Source organism: Pinus tabuliformis, chromosome 9, assembly GCF_031772625.1.
Source record: "Pinus tabuliformis cultivar Carrire ecotype Pingquan chromosome 9, CPIR1, whole genome shotgun sequence".
NCBI lineage: Eukaryota > Viridiplantae > Streptophyta > Pinopsida > Pinales > Pinaceae > Pinus > Pinus tabuliformis.
Window position 1 is genome coordinate 159,905,934 of NC_142307.1, and position 25,162 is coordinate 159,931,095.

Sequence of the window (25,162 nt, forward strand, 5' to 3'; positions counted from 1 at the left end):
CGACGAATAGACAACACTGAGGACCAACAAAAAAATGAGACTTCGTCTCTATAAAAACCAACCTACAGGAACTGTATAAGATAAACAGGAAGGACCCTACCCGGTTCAAGTGGAGACCGGAACGGAAGAGTGAAGGAACAGAAACCATCAAGGACCAAACCCTTGCTGCCACCATAGAGGAGCGAATCACCTGCACAGTCAAGAAACACCGATTAGAGAGGCAGCATAACCAGTTATATGGAGAATAAACCAAGAGAAGGGTAAAGATGAGTACCCTGAAGGTTACCTGAAGTGGAGAGCCAGTTCCATAGCTGAACCCAAGACCAACAACATTCGAGCCACGGCCACAGAGCCACGAAACCCCAGCTGCTCACAAGGAGCGGAATTGTTAGCAGAAGAAAAGCAAAGAGGGAGCCTGAAATCAGAACAGAGAGGTTACCTTGTGCTAGAGCCGAACGGTCGCCAGGGAAGTCGGGCTGAGGACCTGATAAGAATGCGCACCATAGTTATAGTCAAACGCAACAGAAACAAACCAGAAGTGCAGCAAACCGATTAAAACTGTAGAGAAATCACCGCATACCCAAGACGGCCACGAAGCCCAGCATTGTTTCGTGAAACCACGCAAGAAGCAGCCACCAAACTCGTCGGTACAACATCTCAACATTACCCAGTAACATAGAACCAGAGCCGAGACCGGAACCAGCAAACAGTGGGAGGCAGAGAGTCATTACCATCGGGCGGAAGGAACCAGGTAAGGGCACAGAGGAGCAGAGCGAAACCAACAACAACAATAACCCAAGCTATAGCCAAAACCCGCGCCATAGAACCGTAACACGGAGACGAAGACAACCTCGAGAAGGTGGCAGAGTTAATGCTCCATTAAAACCTCACCAAAAACCCTAGGTGCATATAAGTGCGGGAAGGGATCACGTGGGTGAGTTGCCACGAAGGCATCCACCTCAGGTTTTGGGGTGAGTCATCAAATTTTGGTATCAGAGTAGTTCTTTCCTTAGGGAATAAGGGGAGATTTATGGAGGTAGGAAGAAGGGGTAGAGGTAGAGCTATTCGGAGGGTAGCCAATGGAGGACGGCGTGAGGAAATCAAGATCCTAAGTGCCAGATTAGCAGCAATAGAAGCAGGGAGGTGCAGGGATCCAGAAGGTGGTGACAATAGTGAAGAAGACGCTGCAGCTACGACAGATGGGTCCAATGAGGAAGGGCCAGAGATAAGGTTGTTGAAATCTGTTCTGTTAGCAAGCAGCAAACCGAAGCCTGAACTGTCAACCTATGATGGCAGTTTATCCACTGAAGTATTATTGGACTGGATTAGCGAGTTGGATAAGTACTTCAAATGTGAGGAAATCAGTGAGGATAGGAGGGTCAAATTTGCAGCTACAAAACTGAAGGGGCATGCAGCACTGTGGTGAGACAGTGTGCAGGCAGAGTGAAGGAGATCAAATAAGCCACCAATTAAAAAGTGGACCAGAATGATCACCAATATGAAAGGTAAGTTTTTACCTAAAGACTATCAGATTTCTCTATATAGACAGGTACAGAACCTGAAACAAAGAGCAATGACTGTGAAGGAATATACGGAAGAATTTTATAGAGTGAATTTGCGAGTGGGTTATGTCGAAGATACCCCAGAAAAGACAACAACGTTCGTGAATGGATTACGGATGGAGATACTGTATGAGATCAGTATTCTCTCTCCCAAATCTATAGAAGAAGCATAGCAAAGTGTTTTAAAAGTAGAGGAGAAGATCACCCGGAGACAAAATGCCAGGAGAGGACGTGGATCCGGTCGAGGAAGGGGACAGTCCTTTGGCAGAGGCAGAACTGCTAGCAACAATGAGGAAGGTAGCAGTTCAAAAACTGCAGGGTCAACTGATAAATAAGGTAACACTAGAGGGGGAAGGCCTTATTAGTGAGGGAGAGGTAACGACAGAGGCAGGGGGAATGCCTATCAGTGTTACAAGTGTCACAAATGAGGACACTGGTCTTTTGAATGTCCTGAAAGTGATCAAACAGGACAAAGAGGAGCATATGTTGCTCAACTAGAGGAAGCTGAGGCCCCACCTCAAGAAGTGGAGAACATGCTTAAAACAGGAGAGGCCTTGGTGTTGAACAAAGTCTTGTTGAAGCCAACTAAAGAGTTAGCTGACCAGACACAGCGAAAAGCCCTGTTCCAGACTGTGTGTAAGTCGCATGGGAAGTGTTGTAAACTGATCATTGACAACGGAAGCACTGATAACCTGGTAGCCACAGAGATGGTAGAGAAACTGGGTTTAAAAAGACTGAAACACCCAACCCCATACTAGGTGTCTTGGTTACAAAAAGGGCATCAACTGCTTGTTGATGAGCAGTGTGAAGTGGAATTTCATATTGGCAGGTATAAGGATAAGGTGATATGTGACATTATGCCAATGAATGTGTGCCATATATTGCTAGGTAGACCATGGCAGTATGACAGGAAGGTAGTGCACGATGGGAAGACAAACTGTTATAAGTTTGCGAAAGATGGGATCAAGCATACATTGGTACCCATGAAGGAAGAGGACACAACAGAGAGCAGTGGGACAAAGGCATTATTATTAGGAGGAAAAGAGTTCCTACAGTAGATTGGAGATGATGAAATAAAGTTTGCAATTGTGCGGAGGCTGAGGACAGTGTTAATTCATACTAAAATTAAGGATCTGCCGGAGGAAATTCAAGATATGTTACAGGAATTCAATGATATAGTAGTAGATGATTTGCCAGATAAGTTACCCCCAAAATGGAGTATCAGCCACCATATTGATTTCATCCCAGGAGCTAGTTTACCCAACAAAGCTGCTTACCGAATGAGTCCAAAGGACAATGAGGAGATTAGGAAACAGGTACAGGAGTTGTTGGACAAAGGGCTGATTCGGGAAAGTTTAAGTCCGTGTGCAGTTCCAACAATCTTAGCTCCCAAGAAAGGAGGAGAGTGGCAGATGTGTACCGACTCTCGAGAAATCAATAAGATTACCATTAGATATAGGTTTCCTTTACCATGAATGGACGATATGATGGACTACTTGAGTGGAGTAGCATATTTTTCAAAGATTGATTTAAAAAGCGGTTATCATCAGATACAGATTCGAGAAGGAGACGAGTGGAAGACTGCTTTCAAAACCAATGAGGGCCTATATGAATGGCTGGTCATGCCATTTGGATTGAGCAATGCACCCAGCACATTCATGCACTTAATGAACGAGATGCTGAAAGAATATATCAGGAAGTTTGTTATTGTGTATTTGGATGATATCCTTATTTTCAGTAAGACTAGGGAAGAGCATTTCCGACATGTCAGGTGTGTCTTGGAAAAATTACAGCAAAATAAATTGCTGTTGAATTTGAAGAAATGTACGTTTTGTAAGAAGGAGTTGATTTATTTGGGATTCATGATTTCAGAGAATGAGTTAAAGATGGATCCGGAAAAGGTTGCATCCATAGTTAGCTGGCCGTCCCCAAAAAGTTTATTTGAAGTACAGAGTTTTCATGGGCTAGCAAGTTTTTACTGGAAGTTTATAAAAGATTTTAGTGGGATTTGTGAACCCATGGTGGACACCGTCAAGAAAGCAAATCAACCTTTTCATTGGACTAAGTTGGTTGAAAAGAGCTTTCAGCTGCTGAAAAAGAAGATCACCGAAAGACCCATTTTGAGGTTATTAGATTTCAACAAACTTTTTCAAGTTTGTTGCGATGCGAGTGGGACAACCATTGGAGCGGTACTAAGTCAAGAGGATAAACCGGTAGCCTATTTCAGCGAGAAATTAAATGAGAGTAGATAGAAATATATGTCCTATGACAAGGAATTCTATGCAATGGTGCAAGCACTGAAACATTGGAGACACTACTTGCTGGGAAATGAATTTGTTCTGTTTTTAGACAATTTTGCTTTGCAATATGTCATGCAACAGCATAAGTTGAATCATAAACATGCGAAGTGGGTGGAATATTTCCAGAGTTTCATGTTTGTGTTGAAACACATCAGTGGACAAGCCAACAAAGTGGCAGACGTGTTAAGCAGAAGAAGTTTGATTTTACAGGAAAGCAGACTGCAGGTGTTGGGCTTTGAACATACCAAAGATCTGTATGAGATAGATGCAAATTTTCGGGAAGCATATGAAGCTTTCCAGAATCCGTTGTTGAGAGACAACAGTTTGTGGTTAGATTATAACATAAAGGAAGGATTGCTATTCAAGGGAGGACAATTGTGTATTCTAGAATGTTCAATGAGGGAGAACTTAATTCAAGAGAAACATAGTGGTGGTCTAGCTGGACATTTTGGCATTAACAAGACTTTGGACCAAGTAAGTCATTTATATTATTGGCCAAAGATGCGGCGAAACATACAACGGTATGTAGCTAGATGTAAGATGTGTCAGCGAGAAAAGGGACACAGTCAAAATACGGGACTGTATACACCCCTACTTGTTTCGGACAGGCCATGGGACTCAGTCAATTTAGACTTTGTCTTGGGTTTGCTGAGGACATAGAAAGGGTGCGATTCAATCATGGTAGTAGTGAATCGCTTTACTAAGATGGCACATTTTATTCCTTGTAAAAAGACCAGCGATGCCACACATGTAGCCCATTTATTCTTCACAGAAATTGTCAGACTGCATGGCTTACCAAAGTCTATTATTTTGGATAGGGACGTGAAGTTTACAGGCCATTTCTGGTGGACTTTGTGGAAGAAATTAGATACTAAACTGAACTTCATCTCAGCTTATCATCCACAAACCGACGAGAAAATTGAGGTAGTAAACCGAAGTCTGGGAAATCTGCTACATAGTCTAGTTGGAGAGAATTCACGACAGTGGGATCGCGTACTAGCACAAGCGAAGTTCGCTTATAATGATTCACCCAACAGGAGTACAGGCAGAAGCCCTTTCCAGATCCTATACGGCATGCACCCCCATGGATTGCACGAGTTATGAGATTTGGGTCAGTTGGAACAGAGGAGTGCTGATGGAGAAGATTTCACCAAAATGATGAACGATCTTCACGAACAGGTGAAAGCTAAATTGAAAAATAGTAGCCAAAGATATGAGCAGAAGGTAGATTTAAAATGACGGGAAGTGAAATTTAATATAGTAGACCTGGTACTGGCACACCTATGAAAGGAGAGGTTTCCTAGAGGAGAATATAACAAGCTTAAAATGAAAAAGATAGGGCCTTGCCAGATACTACGAAAAATCTCTACCAATGCATATGAACTGCAATTACCCCCGGGTATTGGAATCTCACCCATTTTCAATGTAGCAGACCTATACCCTTATATTTCTGCTAATATGAAGGACAGTTCAAAAACACACACACGGGACACCCAGGGAGACGAAGAGACAGGGACATGGATCAAACAGAGGCCCCCAGCCAAGCCTTTGGAGATTGACCAAATACTAGACACTCAGGTAGTTAGGCGGACACGCCGAAAGGAGTACTTGCAGTACTTGGTTAAGTGGAAGGACCGTCCAATTGATGAAAGTTCCTGGTTGGATGCCAGACAGATTCAACGCGCCGGGTATTCGATTGAAGAGCTCATGGACAGAAGCCATGAGTTTCATTCACCCCGGGAGCCTGATGCAGGAGCATCCAATTAGGGAGGCGATAGCTGGACATGCTATTTTAAGAATTCTTTTAAAATTTACTTTTCAGTTTACTTTTATTGTTATTTCTTTTCAAGAAGGCTGTCACAGCCAATGTCGTTACTTTTTATTTTTGAAAGTAAATAGATTAGGGAATAGTCTTAAATAGATTAATACTTGAATAACAACAAAAAGGAATGTAACTGCAAATTGCAACTGCAGGTAGTTCCTCAACTAAATGAGGCTACCAGTAGCTTAAATACACAATCAAAAGATGAACCAAGGGTTGCTGCCAAAAAGGAGAATAGACACCAGAGAATGTAAACTCTGACAGAATATTTTAAAATAGTAAAGAGAAGCATTTCAGGTATCCAATAGTTGTTATTATGAATGACTGGTACTGTGTACGAAATTAATTACATGATTGAGGGACTGTTAACGAGACTGTGCATCACATCAAGCAACTAAACACTACAAGCGAATTCATTCAGGTACTTTATGAAAGCAAATCATTGAAATTCTTACAAGTAGGAGATTCATCATTTCTATAAATATATACACATATATTGCATAAACATTTGTTATAGCCAGAGACAGCATCCTGTAACCCAACACAGGTTCAGAGCATAAGGCATAGTGCCTTCCAAAAAATATACAATCACCAAACAGTCCTCAAATATTTCATTGCAGACCAAGAAGGGTTTCTGTGACCCAGGACCAACTAAACAAATAGAGATAGGACTATGCTCAACTACCAGAGCCGAACTGAAAAAAATCGCGTTCAAGTTCTCAACCAAAATCTCAGTAGAGCCACGGACACCAACAACCAACTAACGACCCAGAATTTTCGACGGACAGACAACACTGAGGACCAACAAAAAAATGAGACTTCGTCTCTATAAAAACCAACCTACAGGAACTGTATAAGATAAACAGGAAGGACCCTACCTAGTTCAAGTGGAGACCGGAATGGAAGAGTGAAGGAACATAAACCATCAAGGACCAAACCCTTGCCGCCACCATAGAGGAGCGAATCACCTGCACAGTCAAGAAACACCGATTAGAGAGGCAGCATAACCAATTATATGGAGAATAAACCAAGAGAAGGGTAAAGATGAGTACCCTGAAGGTTACCTGAAGTGGAGAGCTAGTTCCATAGCTGAACCCAAGACCAAAAACATTCGAGCCATGGCCACAGAGCCACGAAACCTTAGCTGCTCACAAGCAGCGGAATTGTTAGTAGAAGAAAAGCAAATAGGGAGCTTGAAATCAGAACAGAGAGGTTACCTTGTGCTAGAGCCGAACGGTCGCCAGGGAAGTCGGGCTGAGGACCTGATAAGAATGCGCACCATAGTTATAGTCAAACGCAACATGAAGCAAACCAGAAGTGCAGCAAACCAATTAAAACTACAGAGAAATCACCGCATACCCAAGATGGCCACGAAGCCCAGCATTGTTTCATGAAACCACATAAGAAGCAGCCACCAAAATCGTCCATACAACATCTTAACATTACCTAGTAACATAGAACCAGAGCCGAGACCGGAACCAGCAAACAGTGGGAGGCAGAGAGTCATTACCATCGGGTGGAAGGAACCAGGTAAGGGCACAGAGGAGCAGAGCGAAACCAGCAACAACAATAACCCAAGCTATAGCCAAAACCCACGCCATAGAACCATAACACGGAGACCAAGACAACCTCGAGAAGGTGGCAGAGTTAATGCTCCATTAAAACCTCACCAAAAACCCCAAGTGCATACTAGCGTGGGAAGGGATCATGTGGGCCAGTTGCCACGAAGGCATCCACCTCAGTTTTTAGGGTGAGTCATCATCAAGCAGAACACATATAATCGGAAGCAGAATCAATGCACATGAAACACAGATGAATACTTAGGGGAAAGCCTCAGCTAAAAACCCCACTATCTGTATTAGCATACAAGGTGGAAATACATCAAGATTACATAAAGCTTTAGCTCTCATAGCTAGCCAGCTCTCAGTACAATCCTCTTGGATGCTCACAGGCAAACAAGGCTTCTCACAAACCTTCTCCTCTGCCCTCCAAGCCTCCTATTTCCTTGCGCAGTTTCTCCTGGGTGATCCTCCTGTTGCCAAGTGTAACAATGATCACTCACACTAATCTCACACCCTGTAAAACTACGAAATCCTCAAGGAACCTTGTCCTTCTACATGGATGAGTTTCCTTTATAGGAAAACTCATGCAACTGATAGTACAATGTCCCTATCTTTAATCTCAACTGGGTCTTTCTTTGAATAGACATGCATGAGTTATTTATGAGAGAATCTTTAGTTATCTAGAGTACACTAGTTGGATGCATGCATGCATTAATTGACTGAACTCACAATTAGTTCCTCAAACAGTTTGGAACTAATATAACTGGACTTAACTCAGTAAACTGAGTTAACTAATTACAACTCAAATACTCATCCTTATCTCCTTAATTAAGGGATGATCTCCTTAATTTAAGGGATAACTGTTGCATGACTTCAGAAAGACTTCTAACTTGAACTTCTCTAACTAATTAATCTAAGATGAATTAATTAATTATTTTTCAAGCAGCTGGTGAGACTAAATTCGAATTTTAATTCTCAATTTTAATTCAAGGACAAATTAAAATTGGAATATTCTGAATGCTATTTTTAGCATTTCTTGTTGATATTCTCAACACAACGCGATGAAAATGTCCACAAAGAAATTACAAATGATAGTCGATGATAGTCATCTGTTTGGAAAATGGCAGTTGGGCATGTCGTCGCTACATGTGACTATGAATAGATGAGATGAGTAGCTCAATGGACAAGTCCATGAAGAAGGTACAGATGATGCTTAATGGTTTGGTAAATGGAAGTTTGACACACAGGGGTTACACGTGGCTTTGCACAGATGGCACCAATAGCACAATGGATAGGTTTGGACTTGGAATAATGCTTACAATAGTATAAAGGTAAGATTAGTTTGTTGGTTGTTGAGTTTTTTTTAGAGGTTTTCTCAATAAGAAATTCCTTGTTTGGAATCTGTTGGATATCATGAGAACTATTTATATGACTTGTAATTTGGATTTGAATGTAATATACAAATTGTGTGTGTACCATGTTTGACTGTCAAATTTATTATCTGATATTATTTGGCATTAGAGTCTATATGGGTATATACTCCGCTAAGGGAGATCCAGGGAGATGAAACAATTCTAAATAATTAATAATTATTATGTACATAGGTTAGCCAACAATAGATTAGTGAGTGAGAATATATATCTTAATGTGTGAAAGATTGTTGTATGTCTTTGCAAAGAAAAAAAAGACACCAATAAAGAGATTGTCTTTCAGAGAGGGCACACTGATCAAGCTTTAGGAGTCTAGGGATCCTCGTAATTGTGTTCTGCAGCATCGATATTGAGCTGGGATCATCCCACACAACCAGTGTGGCTCGGGAAGCTCATGTGTTAGAGCCAATCATCATTTGAAAAGAAAAAAGAAAAATGTCTGAGATCTCTGGATATCCTCGCCACCCCTTTTGTTGTTCTCTGTGCTGTCTGCAGCTTTAATTTGATCTAATATTTGGAGTTGTGGTCTTGGTTGGAGGATATAGATGCCTCATCAACTTGAAATTTATCAAATGATTCTAATACTACCAAGTCAACTAATGGATTGGTGGTTTGTGGACGTCAATGTGAAGATTTCAAATTTTGGGAATGGGGTTTGTTTCCTTATTGTTGAATCCAGAACTCTTTCCGGTCATGGTGATATGTTATCTCCATAGATGGTTCTCCAAAATGCTGAAATGGAATTGAAACAGATTCAAACCGGCCACCAATCACTTTCCCTTGCACTAAAAGTGGAAATTACATATATTTTAGCGCAAATGTTGAGTGGCTAGTGCTCTGTCGAACAAGTTGATTGTTTATTTGAATAAAGAAGGATCATGGGAAGATGAAAACATATTATAAATCATGTGTTGTATCCTTGGAGAATTTTGTGGTGGTTTCCCGTGCGAAACTGACAAAAATTGAAGAGAACAAAATGTGGAGTAGAGAACTTGTTCTTCTTAGTATTACAAATCAATTAAAAGAGATTTCATTGAAAAAATTAGTAATAAATTACTAGAGTTAAACTCGACTAATTCAAACTAAACTAGGACACTTGGAGGGAAGGTTTTGACACCTAATAGGTGCTGGGGATTATATTCTCCAACACTCCCCCTTAATTACAACCACATAAAAATTTATTTAAAATACCTGCTGGTATGTCTCAACTAGGCTTTATAATTTAAAAACAAATTACTTTTCTTCTTCTCTTCTTTCATATTCTGTAACCTCTAAATTGTTCTTCTTGTTGTATCCTTCAGACCTCAATTTCTTCATTTGTTGGTGGAGGTATTCCATTATTCCAAGTTGTCTAAGCATATCTTGAACTTCTTCATAAAACGAGTTGTATTTGGGATGTTGCCACATATTATCTTCTTTAGTGTTCTTTTCATCATCAATCTGTTGCAACATAAGATTATAATAAAATAATATTTCTTCAGGGCTCCAATACCTGAAAATTTCATTGATTTGCTCATCATTGATGTTGTCTTCAAAATTCATTTATGTAGCTTTTATGCAGACTTCATCAAGCCATGCTTCAAGAAAATTTAACTTTTCTTCATAATCATTTTGTGTACCCGCACATCAGAAATCAATGGTATGTTTAAAAACATCTGCAGAACCACATTGGTTCTATTCCTTCTGCTCTGTAATGAGAGCTTAGTTCTGTTGCACTTCCAGCTCTCCTTCTTCCTTTGTCTTTATTTTCTCCTTATGGGCTTCCTTCTTTGCCTCTTCCTCTGTTTCTGTCTCTATCTCTTCGACTTCTTTACTAACCTGTGCTAGTGCAGACAGGTTGTCTTCCACTGATTCAAGTGGGATTTTCTCACTGAATAACATCATGTCTATATGATATTTTTGTTGCATCACCTACAACCATTCATCATTAGCCAACAATTCTTCATCAAATTTTACATCAACAATATTAATTGCTAGATTCACCTTAGCATATACTTCTCCAATGGTAGCTTCATTGTCCTCAACAAGCTCTGTTGCTAGATTCACCAAACTTTCATCAACAAGCTCGGTTGTTGGTTTTATCAAATCTTCATCAGCAAGTTCCATTGTTGGAATCATCATATTGTCATGAGCAAGTCCTGTTTCTAGAATCACCAAATTTTTGTTCACCTGTGGCTGTGCACAGTGGGATTCATGAGCATCTACATGCTCCTTCTCTCTTTCTTATGCAACTTCTTCACAAACATTATCCACTTGTGGCTGAGCATAGTGGGATTCAATGATCCTTTCATCTGGATGTAGATCTATAGCTATAGATCCACCTTCATCTTCAACTTCGATGCTCCCCTTTACACCAAAACATCTCTCAAGAGTATCCAAGGCCTCCTTGGTTGTCTTGGCTTCTGAAATCAAGGGAAGCATCTTGGCTTTTCCCATTTTTTGAGTGATAGCTCACTATGAATCAACAAGCAAAAAACAATTGTAGACATTGCATTTAACTGCAATAAAAATATGGCTGCTGCTTGGCTTCCACAAACAAACGAGTCTACAAATTGCTCTACAAAGACCTTGCTTCCAAAAATTATTTACTAAAGCGACACTTTCACAAGGCTTTCACAAAAATATTACAATGCCGAAAGCTGACTTAGAACAATGTTTTTTTTTAAATCTCATATTTAAAAAAACACTCTTTAAAAAAATGAAGCACTCCCTTCTTTTTTTATAATTCACCTTCTTGTTTTAAAAAATACCTCTTATATAACCTTTCTGGCATAAGGCCTCCTTTGAAACAAATTTAATAAGGCATTTTAAAATTACTTGAGCCCTTTTACAAAACAATAACAATGCACTCAAAAATTACATGAGGTCTTTTTAACACATGCACATTTTTTTATCATATATCATGATACCATATCCCATTTAAGACATTAAAAATCTGACGCATATGATTTCTGGTCATGTAACTTGACTCTTTCCATCGAATCACACTCCCAATCCACTTCGTGCCTCACCTTTTTCCTCATGCCTTGTGGACCATTTTTTTAAATATCACGGGTAACACTAACGCTCTGTGGGATGAGCAGAGGCCACGTGCTAACTCTTTTGTCGACCTTGAAGGGTAGCGTTAGTGCTCTAACACACTATCCATCACCACTATGGAGCGTTAATTGAAAATTGATGCAAGGAAACTCGATTGACGCACTTTCTCCTCTCACTGCTTAGCGTTAGTAACACATTGGTTTGACTAATGAAAAGCGTTAATTTCCAAAAAAAAAATCTTCAATGCAGACTTTGCAGCAACCTTTGTCTCATAGCTACTTCACTTTGCTACAATCTCTGTAGCGAATCTCTGCTCTTTTCTTGTGAATACACACACGTATGAAATTCTTCTCTCAACAAGTCTTACACTCTCTTCGCTCACATTGCTACTCTCTCAGGAGTCTTATGCAAACTCGTCTCTCTTCACTCACGTTGTCGCTCTCTCTTAGGGAGGCTTATGCAAATTGCTATGATCTCTACTACTCTATCAAAGAGTCTTATGCAGTCTAAGTTCTGATACCATGACAAAAATTGAAGAGAACAAAACGTGGAGTAGAGGACTTACTCTTCTCAGTATTACAAATCAATTAAATAAGATTACATTGAAAACATCAGTAATAAATGACTAGAGTTAAACTCGACTAACTCAAACTGAACTGGGACACTTGGAGGGACGGTTTTGACACCTAACAAGTGGTTGGGATTAGATTCTCCATTAGAAACTACAATAGAAGCCACAAATACGGTGTTGATTATAATTTTGAAGCTTTAGGTTGTGGTGGTTTAACCAGTCAGACCCAAGAAAAAACCATGAGCCTTTTAGTGAAGAGGAAGGGCACTGACTTTTAGTTCATCTAGCAAATGGTATTCTTTGATTTTGAAAATTCTTAGGAGTTTGTATTTTTGACATATTGACTCTGGTGTGGTCAACTCAATATGTGAAGGTGAGGGTCATGATTCACCATTCTAACCATTTCTTTTTGAAGAAGAGAAACTCCAAGATAAAGATTAAACCAAGACATCTATATATGAACAATCAGGGAGGGACAAGGAGACTTGTTTATGCTAAGATGGAATTGGATAGTTTCATGAATTTGTTGTTGTGAGATTTTTGTAATTTTCCATTATGTTTGTAAAAGTGAAAAACCAATTTATGAAGAGATGAATACAACTAAATTAATGGTTCTCGAAGTTCTTTGGTGCCGAGAGAATGTATGGATATTTTGATTGTGTGAATCTATTATATGCTAATGGGTCTTGTTGTGCTTTGGGCTTCAAGAGAATTAGTTTTAGGTTAATTTTATGAGATCCATGTGTGTGATACAAGTCAAATTTTATGGTCAAAATTTGAACACATTCAATAACAAGAAAACTATCCTAGATAACTCTTAGACACATTGAGCTCTGTCGTTTGATAGATGGGAGCTTGTCTATAAGATGGTTCACTACTTGGCTACTTTTTCTAATAGTTACACCGAGCTATGTAATTTTACAGAAAAAGTATGTCAACATTGTTGATCATATAAGTTCATCAAAGATGGTTAGAGGCGTTTATGTTTTAAATGGAGTTGAAGTGACAAATCAAAGATAAGGTGGTGAATAAAGAACAATGTTTACAAGACTCTAGAGTGGATATGAGTGCTGACTATATGTAATTTATCTTGTAATAATATTTATACTGATGTAATGTAAGCATTAAAGTGTGAACTTGGAATAATCCTTACAATAGTATATAGGTAAGATTAATTTGTTTGTTGTTGAGTTTTGTTGAGATATTTTCTCAATAAGCAATTCCTTGTTTGGAATTTGTTGGATCTCATGAGGACTATTTATGTGGCTTGTAATTTGGTTTTGAATGTAATATATGAATTGTTTGTATGTACCATGTCTCCTCATCAGATTTCTTGTTTCCTGGAAGAAGTTACAAATGATCGACAACAATTGGAACATGGAAATTTGACAGGCAAGAGCTACACGCAGCTATGCAAAAAATCGACCAACAGTGCAATGGGTAGGTCAATGAAGTTACAGATGATGACTGGGATTTTGGCCAATGGTAGTTTGACACACATCGGCTACACGTGGCTATGCAAGAAAAAAGCTTGGACAAAGCCTCCCCTTAGAAAATGCCTTCGGTGTAATAAGACAATTTTTTATATGGGAATTAGAATTTTCAAGTCGTTTATATTTATATGATGCACTTCTGAATGCAACCACTAGATGTGTATATTTTCCTATATGAAATATCATTTCAGAGATGAAGCATCACACCTCTTTTAAACTGAACATACTACATTAATTTTCTCTAGTACTAGCCATCTAGCTCTGGATCTATCATGTGCCGATAGGGATCAAATTAATATTTTCAAATATTACAAGTTTGACGTGAAAATATCTTTGTCTTTAAATATTTTAATAAATCCATAGTATATGTTTTTTCCTTTTAAAGATTTGTTTCACAAATATTTAATTAAAATAGATATTACAGATTTTGGAGCAGGATTTTCCATACTTTTTGTTGAATTAACTTTTTTTCTTTGATTTAAGAAATAGTATTGGCTTTAGTAAAGGGTAAATATGTTGAAAATTTTACTTAATTTGGAATTTTAATGTGGTAAAAAAATTTGTTGAAGGTAAATTTATGGTCCATTCAAATTCAACATTTATGCTAAAGAAACTATTCAACCCAAGAGTAGAACAAACTCACTTAATTGTTTTGTTAATCCATTTTTATTTATTTATTTATATGGTTATTTAGATTGTTGTGTTAATCGATTTTTACTTGTTTATTTATATGGTTATTTAGATTTTTGTTTAAGTCGACATTAGCCAAACTTATTTTTATTATTTATTTATTGGAGACGTAACATACTTGCACATCACCATTATACTCGGTTGTAAAATGTGCCTGTCGGCACAATAACATCACATACAACTCTAAATTTGAGCTGATCAAGAGTGGGAATGATATTTTTACTATTAAAGGAACAATGAGGTAACTTCATATTAGAAATGGGTAAGTTCATGTTAGATATGATAAATGTTTATAAACAATTTATGTTCTAGTGAACCCAAAAGCTAGATGATGAAAAGCTTATGTGCCTTGTCATAGATAGTTTATGGATATTAAAGGTAATGAGGGAGTCTCAACATAAAAAAAGAAAAGAGTGTCTCTTCTCCTAGGATCGTCGTTGCAGATGCTTCCTTCATATCTAGCTAGGTTGCATCTCCTTCAACTCTCCAATCAAAAACATGAACTAGGTGACTCAATAAAACCTCAATGATTGAAATAGTCATCAAAGACCTTGGGCATACTCTCCTACCTTAACCAAAGGAAAGGATTTTGAATTTTGATTGAACTGTTAAATCTATATATTATTCTTGCATAAATCTCCCTGGTTTAAATTCTGAAGCATCTGCCCCCCACATAGTGGGATCCCTTCATATTACCCACAAATTAACTAATAGCATCATTTTCTTAGGAACATAGTATCCTTTGACTATGAAAACCTTTGTTGAATGATGGGGAAGTGCCATAGGAAATGGTGGATATAACCATAGTGTCTCCTTCACAAAAAAATAGAGATATTTCATGGCTGCTAGATCTGACTCCTTTGCTTTCAACATTCACCAACAATCGATTCAATTTTCCCCCATGATCTCTTCGTTGCATGACGATGGCTTAGCAACTCATTCATTTCCCATTTTATTATAGTCATCTTAATTTCCATTCCACCAAAAAACTTGTCCTACATAGATACAAACACCAAGAAAATTAAATATTTTTTTGTCAAAATTAGTTTGAGTCAAATTGCCAACGTTATGACTAATTTCTACAATCATAATGGAAAAAAAAAATAAAGCAAAAAATTATTTGATTAAATATTCAATTTTGAAATGTAACATACACACATACAAATAGACATTAAAAATAAGAAGCAAGAAACATAGGGAGAAATAAAATCTTGAAAGGGAAATTCATTAAATTAGGTCATCCCTTATGTTACATGTAGTGCACATCTCACCTTTTATATAGCTAAATGAAATCATGAGAATTTATTTCAAAGTAGTTATTCTATTTTAACTAACCACATAACTGTATATCCATACCGTTCATCTCTAACTAACTTGATTTATAGAATCACAAATAAGAGTTACTTGTTAGGTCCCTATACTACTAGTGTAACCCCTTATTGTTATTAGTGCAACCCTCTTATTATATTGTTGTGCCCATGTAGTCCCCACATTGTTAATATTGGGCCCCATAGAAGCCCACTATTGTTATTGTTGCGCCCTTACATTATTATTGTTATGTCGACTTTGATTACATTATGACCCCTTAGACTCCTATATAGAGAAAGGAGGCCTTTCCACTTGTACGATCCAAGAATTGTTCATTTGTGTAATGTAAAGGAGGTTTCCCCCTTGAAGAGTCTTATTTCTAAGGCATTGATCTTTCTTTTCTATCTTTTTGTGAGTTGGTTTCATAACATTTGGTATCAGAGCTTTGGATTCTAGGGTTTCGTTGCTCCAAACAGGTCATTGTGGAATTTTCGCTATAACTTTTTTTCTATGAAATTTCAGAAGCTATAAAAAAAACTCATTGGAGCCGAAAGAGTTATGAACCTCACGTCCGAATTTCCATTCCTGCTTGAATTTCGCCGTGGTGCCACTCTCGAACTTCCAGAGGTGTGGGCAGTTGTGCTTTCAGTCTTAGCTCTGCAATTTGTAAATTCAATTCCCACTGAGCCTTTGCGGCCTCCTCTTGGGCCGTACATAATCTTGTGGCCATGTGATGAATCTTTTCAATTGTTGGAAGTTCTGTTGGGATAGCTAGCTCCGGTACCCTACTGAAAGCTTCCGTCATGGCCTGTTCTACGTCCTGGTTGTGTGTGACCAAGTCATCGAACTGGAGATTGACCTACTCTAGATTGGCCTTGTGCTCCATCAGGGTTTGGAGGGCGCGACCTTCCCTAGCACGAAGCTCAGTAGTTACCCCATCCTGTAGTTGGTATAGTGTTTCTCTAGGAAGAGCGGCAAAATTCAAACCCCAACTATGCTCGTCGCCTACGACTTCTGCTAGGACAGCGCCTGCTGGCAACGATAAGGTGTTCATTGTGTGAGTGTGCACCATCTGCTCGACTGCAGCTGTGTCCTCTGCTAGATTTAGGATGACCCTGCCTAGGGGTTGCACCTGTAATGCCTACAACTGTGCTTGGATCTCCCCCAACACAGTTGTCTGCTCTGTAATCAGCTCCGCCAACGCACCGGTAGGGACATTTCTCACTGGTTTGTTGCTGTCAATAAACCCTCTCTCCAAAGCCTTTGCTGTTTTTGACTTCTTGCGTGTGTGCGGCGATTCCTTGCTGCGCGGCCGCTTGACTTGGGTCGATTATGTAAGGTGGTTTATGCATTCTTGTGTCTCCTTTTCCCATTGCATGTCGTGTTCTGAGACCATTTCCTGATCTACTGTGATCTCTGCGGCTATCCCTTTATTTGGTTGCCTCCTACTGCGAAGTTGCCTTTTGCCCCTGACGTGTCTTTTTTGCCAATTGAGTGAGTCGCTGTTGGAGTTCCTTTTTTCGCTGTTGTGCGGAAATTTTTTCGAGTACGACCTTGTCTGGGGTGCGCCACTCTAGAGGCCATGCTTCCAATACCTCGTAAATTGCATCGTCTGTTGCAATGAATGGGAGCGTGACCCATGCTTGCTTTGGATCCTTCCGTGCTCGGATATATAAGTCATTCATGTCCGCTTTCAACTTGGTCATGCTTTGAAAATTGTTGTATATCGTAGGAGACATCCGTGGTCTGTGAGCGTTCCATGTCCGGATACTCCCCTCCATGAAGGTCCAAAAAACCTTGATTTCACCAACCCTTGTTGTGTCCTTTGTAGCCCAGAGTGAAGTATACTGCACTGCTTCCGGTAGGTTGTTCTCAATGCTGGGAAACTAGCCACCCTGCGGCAGTTTTCCTGCAACCAGAAGGATTGATAGTAGCAACCATGCATAATGAAATGTCTTACCTTTGTCCTGTGCTTCCTGACAATTTGTCAAAAATTTGTTTCATAAAAACTGTGCCCAATTGAACTGAACCCCTTCTGCACACTGCTCTGCAAGCGCAATGATAGGAGCTGGCACCTCATCTGCACGACATTTCCTCATTAGTTTACTGGCTAGTAGCTGGGTGGTGATTTGCACCCCGCGGTCTTTGATGCTTGCTATGACATACCCCCGCTTCCGCTTCTCCAACTTATATTTAGCCTTCATTGTTTCTGCGAGACCCACATCGCTACTTGTTCCGGCTATGTTTGTAGGGTCATTCCCTTTGATAGGCAAGTGGGTAATCTGGTGTACTAAATCAGCTATGATAGGAATTGGCTCCTCCAACTAGAGATACCCATCATGGACCAGACATAGTAACTGTCGGATAACAAAAATGGTGATGGCTGCGCGGTGATAGTGGGGTATCCACTGTAGATTAAGTAATCCCGCCTTCTCCACACCTAGTAACTACTTCCGTGGTAGTAATTTGTCTTCAACAAATTTGGGGAACTTGTTCCTATCTGCAAGGTCCCAATCTTCAAACTTGATGCTCGCAACTTGGCCCAGCGGTAAACCATCAAACCTTATCTCATCCAGAAGAAGCGGGGTCTGGAGTGTATTCTTTGCAGTGTCCAAGTCCTTCGGTATCTTGGTCATCCCATTCCATGGGGAGATATATGGGGGTCGTGAAGGTATTTGGAAAACATGCTCTTCATCCTCCTCTTGTGCTTCAATCTGAGCAATCAAAGCTTGAAAATCTTCGTCGTCCTCCTCGAGTTCGGTGGTGATTACTTTTCCCTTCTCGACTACTAATAACTTACTGAATCTTGGTGATACCCTGACTGGCCCCATCGTTTGCTTGTTTTTCCGAGGCCGCAGTGTGCATGGGGATTTTGGAACTTCGGGGGCCACAACTGCTTCATCTGGCTCCTCCTGGGTTGAGTATAGCTCTTCCGCGAACTGTGCTTGGGTTCTTGCCATGGAACTCATGGGATGCCTGGTAGCCAAGTGTTTGTTAGTCTTTACTGATTCAAATCTCAAATATCCTAGTGCTGGTGATAGGTTTTGATAGGAACTCGTACTTTTGAATGGATCCCTTCCCTCCACCTTCAGTTCATTAAAAACGGCTAGGCGGCAGATCTTTTCATATCTAGCCTGGAACTTCTGTCTTAATGGACCGCCGCCCGCTCCTCCCTGTTGTAACTTGAATTTCTTGTCAGGAATAGTGGTGTTAACAGTCACCTATTGACCTTTACGTGCGGTAGCGCAACCCCTGTGGCGCAGCTGTGCTTCTGTGGACCAAATGACTCTGTACAGAACTTGTTTTCCGTGCCAGCTTTCCGTAGACTTGTTTATAGTCCCGCGCCTTCTTTCAATTGCTTGGGGCTCTGAGACTGTGCTTTCTACATCTAGTCAAGTGGTCACACCCCAGGTACAATGTCTTAGCTTTCCTGCTAGCCAAGGCTATGGGCATCTTTCAAGTGCCTTTGTAGCCGTTATCCCTTCGTGCACTGTTGTGTGGGCTCTATCCTTCAATAGGTGTGGAAGCACCCATGATAGCAGGGTCGTGGCTCGTTTTAGTTCTGCGGGTGACCTGGTCGGGCCTGGTTCCCTTACGTGCAGACTCGTGCAGCCTATGTGTGCGTCGCCACTTTCCACCTTGGTGCTTCCCTCCCCTACTAGTGCACTTTTCTTTCTTAGTGGTGCCCATAGTTTATTGACTTCGCGAGGCATGCTGCTACCCCTCTTATTCCGAGCTCCTTCCTATCTTATTATTGATAATCTTACCTTCGCCTCCCTTCTATTATAGGCCCATCGAATCCGTGGTATCTGCAACTTTCCGGTGGGTCATTTTATTGGGTGGGTGCTGTTCATGGCTCCCCTTGTTCTCCTCTTGACTTTGTCGCAGGCCGTTGGCGAACTAGATTGCTACAGTGAATTCGGACTTGTGATTCTAATTTGGTTGGGTGTCTGCACAACATATACCTGCAGCCTACGCTGCCGATGGATTCTTACCCCATTTTTCCCTCTAACCTGTGCGCGCACTTGCCTCCGACATTTGCGCCAATTGCGCCAAATCTTTGGGCTTGTACCACCTTATGAAGCAATTTTTGCGCACGGTGCCTCCGCGGGTGCACCCTATGGACTTTGTCCCGGATTCGTCGTTTTGCATTGGTCGACTGATTCTTTCGTGGCATCCTCATCAGTTGGACACTCCCTTGCTTCTATTGTTACACAACGTAGTGATTTAACCATCATATTACAATGTAGTGTCGTTACCTCATGTAATCAGTTCTACCACCGCTCAATCTCTTCATCTGAGTCCGACGTGCAGGAACTATCATGGTCCCATGAGATTCTTCCATCTGCTGTCAGATTCACCCGGTCCTGATCTTGCGCTGTGATCTGGTAGATACAGTCCAGTTCATCGTCACTGTCCTCATCGCGCACAGGCTCAGTATAGCACGCCCCTTCGGCTGGGTCTAGCGGAACCACTACGTGGAGAGATTTTTTTTCGAATATCATTTTTCGTTTCTTTAGGTTGATGACTCCATTCATATCCATTTCCCAGTCTATCCCTAACAATGCAGGATATGGGTTACTATCATCCATAATTTCTATGACCTTAAAATCGGTTTGTGTGCTTGCACCGTCAATGTCTACTGTAACTCCTTGCAGTCTTCCTATCAGCAAGATCTTTTGTTGGTTCGCCAACCGTAATTGGATAGGAGACCATTGTACTGTGGGCCTGCCCATGTGCTCCCAGGTCTGTTTAGATAGGACATTCACGTCTGACCCCAAATCCAGAATGACTTGATCCATCTCATAGTCCCCAATTTGGGCAATCAATCGCATTTCCCACCCAGTGCGCAACACATGCTTGCCTAGCTTCCGGACCATTCGAGGTTCATCCGATCCTACGCACCTCGTTATCAACTCTTGTAATCCCTTCACCGCTTTAGTATCCCATAGTAACTTCATGCATGTCTCTAAGAAGGTAGTTAGCATAGAAGTATCCCTCTCTGACTCCATTTGATCCTTGCTACCCGAAGTAGAAGCTTCTGCGAAGCTCTTCTTAGCTTCCATAAATGTTTCCTTCACGCGCTCCAAATAAAACTCCGGTTGTTTTGTGGGGGCATTACGAACCCATGCATCCTCCTCTGGTTGCTTCCCCTTATCTTCTCCTGTAGTTGCACCACTTCTAAGCATCATATTCACATTAGGGTCTTCCTCGCGCGATTCAGCTTTCATCATTTGGATGTTCTGAGTGGGAGTAGCCGGAAGCACCCCTTTTTCCCGCATCTGAGCAATTAGTGTGGGGCAATCGACTGCTTCGTGGTCAAATTGGTAATAGTATGGGCAATAGGCTCTGGTTAGGTTTGTGCAATCACGCACTTAGTGCCCCGGTCCTCCACAGTTATAGTAGATTAATTGTCCCCGTCTGCGTCTGGGTCCCATTCCCCTCGCCCTTGTCCGCGCAATTGGAATCTGCCCCGTGCTATTGCTGCGGCGGGATCTTGCCTATGCACCTCCATCTGCATCCTGTAAGCAGGTGTTCGATCCATCAACAACTCATAACTTCGACAATTTCTTTCATCATGGCCCATCGTCCTACAAAAGTTGCAAAATAATTGTTGAGGGGGGGGGGGTTGTCTCAGGTTCTGCAATAGATGACAATTGTCCGTGGCATGCTTTCCTCCCACCTGACAGATCGTGCACCAGAGTGTGGGCGCCGCGCTTGGCCCTGCTTGTACCTCTGGTTGCAATGGTATTGGTCCCCCTACTACCACATAGTTTGCAAAGACTGGACAATGATCCTTATCGTGGCCCTAGCCCCTACATTTGATACACCACACCTCTTCGTGCACTTCTAACCGAGGCGCCTGTCATTGTTTCAAACTTTGCATCTCTAAACATAGGTTTTGTATTTGCGCGTGGATTTGCTGAACTCCCAACCTTGGATCCTGTATTGGGGTTTCGTGCAACCTCATTACAGTCTCCAATTCTTCGGCTTGGGATGAGATCTTTTGTTGTGATAGCACCATCCTCAGATGTGGTGTCAAAGACGCCACAAACCATGTGCAGTGTTGCGCATCCGTCAATGTCATGTTAGCCTTGCGGATGGTGCTTTTGAATCTCTGATCCAGATCCCATGGGGTTTCACCAGGTAACATCGCGATTTCCTTGAACCCAATGACCGACTGTGCCTCTGATTTTGGTTGACCAAATTCTCTGTTCAATGCATCCTAGATCACTGCTATTCCTGCATTCAGGTGATCGCTTGAGTACTTTATATACCACGTCAATGCGCGGTCCTATAGCGCGCTCACCTGAGTAGCCTTTTTGATGTTATCATCCGTTATGCCATGGGCTTCCCACACAACCTTTACCACAAACCATAACTGACCTGGTTCCTCATTTCCTACACCTTTAAATATCGACAACTTGACTGCACTCACCATCCCAACCTTTGGTGGTGGCGGAGGTGGGGTCGGTGAAGATGGATTTGATGTAGGTGAAGTAGGTGATGGTGTGGGCATTGGTGGTATCAGTGGAATGCGCTGCTTAATCAACTAGACTACGCTTCTTGGAGAGAACCCTGCGAGTTCTTCCTCGCTTTCTCGTGAAATAGAAATCAAAGGATTGTTCTCTAATCCCTCGGTTCCTCGGTAGCCTCTTTCGCTTCGCGTTACACCAGACATCAATAAATGTGCATAATCCGTTTTTCACATAACAAAATTTTAATCCAAGTATTCAACGATTTGATATACTTACCCCATGGTCCTTGGAGAAAGCGCCTTTCTGCTTCACTATAACTCATAGTTGTGTCTATCGCGAACTCAGTGATAAACCCTCCTATTATCCGATCCAACCAGTGATCTACTATGCGTGCGACTTTGTCTTCAGATACTTCTAGTTATGGAGTCCACACAATGGGTTGATCTAGTCTGCATCTTCCCACGCTGTTAGCTAGCCTTGCAATCCACTCGTACAACTCTGTCAAGAATGATGCGAAGAAGATCTCGTGGATCTCTGTGTATATGTAACGATCCAACCACCTTTCTTCTGATATCTGTGGATTTTTGTTTTCTTGAACCACAAACTCGTGAAGCTTCTGATCTAACCAATCTTCAAGTTCTTTCTTCGTAGGGTTCCAATGTCCCGACATCAGACATCCCTTAGGTAGATCCCAGTCCCAGCAACAGAACCATTTATTGGTTTATTGGGCCCTGATCCAGGTTCGGAAGAGTTATTAGCAAAACAAATCCCGCAGCTACCGGCCCTTTCGACAACAGCCCATGGAGCGCAGATTGAGGTCTCACCCGAAGTAGCAGGGGAGGGTGCTAGAACCATATTTCCACACCTTTAGGATATCTTGATGTGGTCTAGAGGGGTCGCAAACCATTCTGTGGCCTCGCGCCACTCTGTAGTGTTATCGGACTCTCGCGTAGATACGCGCAGGTGTACTTGCTTATTAATGAAATTATTACAGATCTGAGCTTTTTATTACATTCTTTAAGCAAACATTTAACAATAAAACCCGATGCGCGCGATTATAATAGATAATGCATAAATTCAGAGCATAAGCGATAAATAGATCCGCAAGAAAACACACAATGATTCAGAAGTTCTTATCTTTATTTATCTTCTCTTCAGTACAACCAGATCCACCTTGCGCACTCAGCCGCAGGGGTCCACGCACACAGCTACAGACTCTACCAGGCCTCTGCACACATAGCTGCAGAGCCTCTCTCTATCTACCACCACCCTTGACTCAAACTTACAGATGCTCCAAGAATTCTTGCTTCATAAACCCATTACATTCCAGATCCAACAAACACATACGAAAACTGACTTCTAACCATAGAGCCTTGTTCTATTTATACATTTCCATGGTCTGGTAGGCCGACTCATTTTACAATATTTCTCGGCGGACAACCCTTTGACTTTACTCATTACACTTCGTGCTCCGCACATCTCGTGGAGTCTTTACCATACCTTTACCCAAAATTGCGGGCTTGGAGCCCCAAAACCATTACCCAAGGCCTTCGCTACCCAACAATCGTAGGGAAACTAGGAAAGATAATCAACTCTAATGGCATGAGAAAGCTTCTAAAGGAAGAACAATGTGGTGCAGTTTCACAATTATGTTTGCTAGAGGTTCCCATGTCGAAATCATCTATTTCTCCATATCTCCAAAAAGTCTTGGACAATCATTTCAAGGTATTTGAGACTCCCAAAGGTCCTCCACCTATTTGTGATCATGATCTTGCTATTGATTTTCCAGGAAGTGTTCCTCCAAACATCAGCACTTACAGATATACCTTTGCACAAAAGAGTGAAATTGAATGTATGGTTGCAAAAATGCTAGAGGTTGGTATAATTCAACCTAGTAAAAGTTCTTTCTTTGCTCCAGTAGTATTGGTGCACAAGAAAGATGGATCATGGCACATGTCTCTGGATTATAGAGAGCTCAACAAGCTCACTATTAAAGATAAATTTCCCATTCCTCTCATTGATGAATTATTGGATGAATTGCATGGAGAAATTTACTTAAGCAAGTTGGACTTTCATGCAGGATATCGTCAAGTCAGAATGAAGACTGAAGACATTCTGAAAACAACATTTAGAACTCATCAGGGTCATTATGAATTTTTGGTCATGCCTTTTGGCCTTACCAATGCACCTTCTACATTCCAAGGTTTGATGAATTCCATTTTCAAACCCTTCCTTAGAAAATTTGTGTTAATATTTTTTGATGATATACTAATCTACAACAAGTCTTGGAAGGATCATGTTCAACATGTTGATAGAGTGCTCATACTATTGGACAAGAAACAATTATATGAAAAAACCTCCAAATGTTTCTTTGGAGTACAAGAGGTGGAATATTTGGGTCATGTTGTATCTCATGAAGGTGTTAAGGTAGACCCTCAACAACAACAAGTTCTCCAACTCTTAAAGGATAACCTCACTTTGGCACATAATCGAATGAAACAACAGGTAGATCAACATCACAGTAAAAGAAGTTTTGATATATGCGACTGGGTATTTTTACGAATACAACCATACAAACAAATGTCCGTCAATCAAGCTAAGAAGGATAGTAAGTTATCACCAAAGTACTATGGTCCTTACAAGGCATTGCAAAAGATTGGTACTATGGCATACAAATTGGAGCTTTCTGCATCTTTTCGAGTGCCCCCAGTTTTCTATGTTTCATGCTTAAAGAAGTTTATAAGTGACAAGCTCCCAATTCAAACAATATTGTCAGAACTTGATGAGGAAGGAAAAATCATATTGGAACCTGAAGCAGTCATGGAAACAAGAACCCGATAGCTACAAAATTGATCAATTTCAAAGTATCTTATCAAGTGGAAGAACTTACCCGCTGAAGATTCCAC